This window comes from Sapajus apella, unplaced genomic scaffold (assembly GCF_009761245.1).
Source record: "Sapajus apella isolate SASKATOON/1434 unplaced genomic scaffold, GSC_monkey_1.0 scaffold91, whole genome shotgun sequence".
In the NCBI taxonomy this organism is placed as follows: Eukaryota; Metazoa; Chordata; class Mammalia; order Primates; family Cebidae; genus Sapajus; species Sapajus apella.
Window position 1 is genome coordinate 1,949,825 of NW_022437031.1, and position 6,554 is coordinate 1,956,378.

Sequence of the window (6,554 nt, forward strand, 5' to 3'; positions counted from 1 at the left end):
TGCACTGGTGGGAATAAGGGTAGGCAGCCAGTAAATGGACAGGAGAAGGCGTGGAAAGTGGGCAGAAACCCAACCTCTCAGCTGCTGGCTAGAGGCAGCAGGTGGCTGGGGCAAAGATGGGGGTGGGGCAGGAGCAGAGAGCAGGATGAGTAGTTCAGGACTCTCACGAAGGAACCACCTGAGACCTGCCCTGTGCTTCCAAGCAAGACAAGCTGTGGCTAACGGATGGCTGAGCAGTGCTGTGCAATCAGAGCCACATGTGTGGGAAGGTGTCTAGGCCTTGTTATAGGGAAGGCTCAGTGGTCAGGTTTGAGGCTGCTATTCCAGGCCAGTGCCCTGTTGATGGCTATGCCCAGAGATGCCAGGGCTCAAGGTGAGTTCTGTCATCGCTGGATGGGTAGTACACGGCTATGGCATGGAGGCTTCCAGTGCCCAGAGGGATATGATAGGCCCAACGCACTTTCTGCTGTGGGACCTGTTCTGTGTGCTACTGCTCCACCCTCCAGGCTAGGCTAGATCAGGGACAGTGTCCAGAGGATGCGCCTTGGAACTCTCTCCCTCACAGACCCAATCTTCTCCAGAATGTGCCCTCATTTCTCTTACTCTGTCAACTTTATTCCTTTTGCCTGGAACTGCCATTACCTCTGTCTGTTGTCTCAAGAGTCAATAGAGCACAGCAATTAAGAATGTACTCCAGAAGGTAATCCTGGGGTTGATGTGGGTAGCAGAGGGGAGCTAAGGCTGGTAGGGGAGGGATATGTCTTCTTTCCATTGGGTTCAAGTATCTGTGCCAGGGGAATTCAAAGTAGCTGGCATGGTAGATGGAGGGTCAGATGACCTATGTTGGAACTCCAACTCCACCTCAGCCTAACTGTGTGAGTTAAGGTCAGGCATTTTGCTTCTCAGAAGCTTGTTCCTCAATAGCCTTCTAATTATATCAGGTTGGGATGGGGCTGTGAGGAATCAGATGATTCCTATGAATTACAAAAGTCCTATTACAACTGAGAAGAAAGTGCTTCAGGATGGTCTTGAACCCAGCAAACTTGGTCTTGGAAATCAGACCCCAAGACCCTTTGCCTCATAATTTTGCTTTTAAATTAAGTGTTTGTCAGGCAGGGATTTGGAATGCTCCCACTGTCCACCTTCAGCTTAGCTCTTGGGGAAACCTGGGACTCCCTGGCTAATGAGAAGCAGTTACTCATCAAATCCCCCTCACTCACTAAGGTGTGTACCTGATTGGTCTCAGTTTGAGATAAAATATCATGTATTTGCTTATTATTGAGCACCTACCCTGTACCAGACAGCAGAGACCCCATGCTGCAAAGCATTGCCTTTGCTTTCCCCTCCCTTTGAGAATGTGTTGGGGCAGAAAAGTTTGTGAGAATTGTGACAGGGACAGGAATTCGAGAAGGCTTGTTTGACTCTTCTCCCTGCAGAGCTCTTTAAAAATCATTTTTCTTGATTGGACAATATTTTCATGCTCCTGAGCCCACCTTGGGGCTCTCTCCGTGCCCTCCTCATTCCTGTTTGTCTTCCCTGTGCCCAAATACCGTGGAAGTTCTAGGACTCTAGCAAGTCAGTTCTCCCAGTCCGCAACCCCAAGGCTACCCTAGAAACTGCATTCCTTTGAGCTTAGAATGGCCTTAGCCAGAAAAGTTAATGCCAATGGAGACCTCAGGGCGCTCAGTATCAGATTTCCTCCAGCCCAATATGTCCTCTGTATGGTGTCTTCACTACTCAAGACCCTAGATCTTAGGGCTTAGGACATCCCAAAATATTGGAAAGGGCCAGCAGAACCAGGGAGAACCTGGCCCACAGCCATGTGTGGCCTTGTGTAAAACAAGTCTAACCCCTGCTTGCAGGATGGCTGAGGACTAAAGGAGATTACACACGTAGCACTGTGCCTGGCACATACATATTTTAAATATATATGATAATGTCTACACTGTCTACTAGTGTCCCCTGAGGTTCTACTATAAACTGCCTGCCTCTCTGGCTGAGCTCCTTTTCCAGGGTCACTTCTGAAGTGAAGAAAGATCCCTCCTGTAATCCACAAAACAGAGCAGAGGTGCTCATTTAGATACCTGCAGAGCCTGCCCAATTACTCCTAGACAGAAGTACCAAGAAGTACTTTCTATTTTCCCATCTTATTTTCCCTCATAGACCGCATCTCTTCCAGAATGTACGATCATTTCTCTTACTCTGCCACCTTCATTCCTTTTGCCTGAAACTTCCATTACCTCTGTCTGTTGTTTCAAGAGTCAATAGAGCACAGCAATTAAGAAGTATTAAGAATCAGTTGCCATGGTTCAAGCCTGTAATTCCGGCACTTTGTCGGGCTATGATGGGAGAATCACTTAAACTCAGGAATTCAAGACCAGCCTAGCCAACATAGCGGGACCCTTGTCTCTACAAAAAACATGAAATAGCTGCATGTGGTGGTGTGCGCCTGTAGTTCCAGCTATTTGGGAAGCTGAGGTAGGAGGATCACCAGAGCCCAGGAGGTCATGGTGGCAGTGAGCCACAATGGCACTACTCAGCTCCAGTCTGGGTAACAGAGTGAGACCCTGCCTTAAAAAATAAATAAATAAAAATGAAATAAAAAAGAAACAATTGAAATCTGAAATCAGAAAGAGGTGGATTTAAATCTGGCCTCCTTCTGTTTAGCAACTGGTTCACCTTGGGTAAATTACTTTATCTTTGAGCCTCAGTTTTCTCATTTGTAAAATAAGATTGTTGTGAGGATTAAATAAATGCATGCAAAACACTTAGCATAGCATCTGGCATACAATAAGTGCTAAATAAATGGTACTACATTTCCTTGAAACAGCATCTGGCATACAATAGTGATTTTTCTTAAAATTCCTGATCCAATTCCAGCTCTTCCAAGGAGCCAGAATGAAATTCTCCCTTCTCACCAACTCCCAAACTTCTGTTACAGTGTTTGTCACAGTTACCTTTCTAGTAGACATACTTCTTGGCCTGTCTGTACTAGACTAGGGCAGAGACAGTATCTTATTCATCTTTGCATTCCCTACAATGAGGAGGAGCACAGTGCCTGGCACTTGCATACTCAGGAAACACTACTGATCAAATTCATTTTGGCCTCCCTTTAAAAGGCAGTCCCCTGTCCCATTTCTCCATGGCCTTACTCTAAATTGTCATAACTTTCTACGATGATGTGAGGTATTTCTCTCCAATGTTTAAATATTTACTGGTAGCATTCAGGAACAATGGTGGGGAATATAAATAAGATTGCTTTGGGGAAGGATGTCTGTTGGTACCACTCAGATTATACTTCACAAATAGCTGCCATTTCTTAAAAATAGCTCTGCCTTGGAGTCCCTTATGGATTCTATAGACACTTTTAGAGATTTGAAGAAGGTATATAGCCATTGTTCTTGAAATTTGGAGCTGACAAATCCACCTCATATGAAGACGTGTAACTTAAGTTTCTATAGAACTTTTATAATATCTAGTTCACATCATCCTCCCTGTTACACATGAGCGATGCTGCCTCAGAAAACCCCCTCCGCACAGACTGACCCGACCCCCCTGATTGCTCTGCAGCTGCATTCCTGAACACCTACCTAGACCCCACATCAAGGCTGCCAGACATGCTTCAATTAAGCAAAGCTGAATTACAGCTATCAGGGCAGTAACGGCAGCTTGCGGGAGGGCAGGGAAAATATATGTTGGTTATCCATACTCGTAAATTCCTGTTTGACAAATATCTGTAAAAAATCCTGGTTTTGGACTTTTTTTTTTAAAGACTGCAGCCACAAAAGTCACAGGATAATGTATTACACGTCTGTTGCAAGTTAACGAACTATCTCTGTGCCTGTTACCTAAAACCCCCTTGTGCTCCCCTCACCCCATATAAACCGCTCGTTTTGTAAGCTCAGGGCTGCTGCCTCCTCTGAGCAGCCCAGCAGGTTAATAAACTTTCTTGCCTGACTTTGGGCCTATTCTCCTTTCTCTCGGCTACCCTTACACTCACATTTGTTGGTAACTAGTAGACCTAATATTTTTTTTGATAATGAGTAGATCTCTTAGTTTGGTAGCGTCTCACCCCACTACAGCTGCCAAGGGTTCGGGAATTCTTTCACGGCATCAGAATTTTTTTTGTTTGTTAAGACAGGGTCTCACTCCTTTTACAGGTTGGAGTACAATTGCGTGATCACTGCTCACTACAGCCTTGTGGGCTCAGGTGATCCTCTCATCTCAGCCTCCCAAGTAGCGGGGTACAGGCATCCATTATCACACCCAGCTAAATATTTTTTTTGTATTTTTTTGTAGAGATAGGGTTTTGTCATGTTACCCAGGCTGGTTTTGAACTCCTGGGCTCAAGCAACCCATGTGCCTCAGCCTCCCAAGGTGCTGGGATTACAAGCAGGACATTTTATTAAAGACATTTTATTTGTACTTCCACTCTGTTCAATATGCTCTGCTGGTTTTATGATCCAGTAAACATATCTAATTCAAGGCTTTCCAATTCGGTCTCCAAACTAACCAGTTTAGGTTTGTTACTACTAATAACAGGTAGGAGCCATCAGCATTTCATTTGTTCTCTCTGAATTTCAGATTTTTCACTTATAGTATAGTATAATAATAGTATCTGGGTTGCTGAAGGAATTTAGAGATGATGGGAAAAAATTAGAAATAAACCAAGTGTCTATCAATAGTGTACAAGTTACATTATGGTACAGAAACAATGGCATACTCTAAAGCCAACCGGAAAGATTGAAGAAGTTCTCTATAAACTGATAATGGAAAGATTTCCAGAACATATCATTTGGTAGAAAAAAAGCAAGGTGCAAAACAGTACGTGTTTCGCTACCTTTTGTGGAGGGGATCGGGTGTGAGAATACAGATTTGAATTTTCCTTTGTTTTCATGTAGGAACACTGGATGGATACAAAGGACATTAATAAAAGAGGTAACCCTTGGGGGCTTCAAGGATGATACTAGTACTGTATGGACAGGGATTGAGGTGGGAACAAGATCTCTCAATTGCATGCAATTGTTTATGACTTTGACATTTGAACCATGTGAATGCATTTTCTACAAAAATACTTTGAAAACAGTAAACATCGTGCTAGGCATAGCAAGTTATTTGTAGCTGCCTACAGTCATTATGCTGTTTTTTACTGTACTTTTTATATTTTGTTCCATTTGTTTTAATGTTTCTCACTTTCTGGTCCACCTTGAAGATTCCTAAATAGTAATTCCTCAAAATTCAGCTCTAGACAGAGGGTTGCCATACAATAATTGAGCAATATCCCCCAAATCTCACTTTCTGCACCATCTCTTAGGACAATATTACTTCAAATTGACCACGCCCCCACAAATGCTTATCAATAACCAATCTTTTAGTGGTTCTAAGTGAATATTTTCTGAGTGTGGGAAGTTCCAATATTCTACAAGGATATAAGCCTTTGTATTCTCCAAATGTTCAGCAAGCTTGAAGATTTCAATTCCACTTTATTCTAAACCTCCTTCCCTATTGTTTTGCCCCCTCCTTCCATATTGGTTGACGTAATTTCATATGAACCAGCCTCTTGTTTACACATGCCAGGCACACTACTCCAGGATGCCTTATTGTATCCTGAAGCCCATTGTTGAGGGAAGCACCAAGCGAATGGGAAAACAAATCTCAAACCCAGCCCTGGATCTTAGAGGTGATTTTCTGTTTTCTAAAAAATAAAAATGAATAAGTTTCTCTTCAGATGGACAAGAGTCTCTTCTGCCTGGTTTTTAGTAACAGTACACTGTGGCTGCTGTCATTGCTATCTCATAAAGGTGAGGGGCTTCACTTGCAAACAGTATGATGTAGCTGATGAGTTGTGGAAATTATATCTGTAGTGCAAATATTCTCATCAGTTCCAATGTGGTCTTAATGTTCCTTAACACATAAAAAGTGTATCCCATGTTTATATGCTGAGGGAAACTGATAAGAAGGCAGTATTTCACTTGTGCTGGTTAATATTTAATCCAGCATTAGCCATTTATTATTTATTAATTTATTTTTGTTGCATTTTAGGTTTTGGGGTACATGTGAAGAACATGCAAGATTGTTGCATAGGTACACACATGGCAGTGTGATTTGCTGCCTTCCTCCCCATCACCTATATTTGCCATTTCTCCTCATGCTATCTCTCCCCATCTCCCCACCCCCTGCTGTCTCTCCCCTATTTCCCCCTGACAGACCCCAGTGTGTGATGCTCCCTTCCCTGTGTCCATGTGTTCTCATTGTTCAACACCCATCTATGAGTGAGAACATGTGGTGTTCGATTTTCTGTTCTTGTGTCAGTTTGCTGAGAATGATGGTTTCCAGGCTTGCTAGTTTATGTGCTTGCTAGTTTATGTTTGTAATAATCTCTGATGATGGTTTGTGTTTCTGTGGAATCTGTAGTGATATCCCCTTTATCGTTTTTTATTGCTTCTATTTCATTATTCTCTCTTTTCTTTTTTATTAATCTGGCTAGTGATCTGTCTATTTTGATGATCTTTTCGAAAAACCAGCTCCTGGATTTACTGATTTTTTTGAAGGGT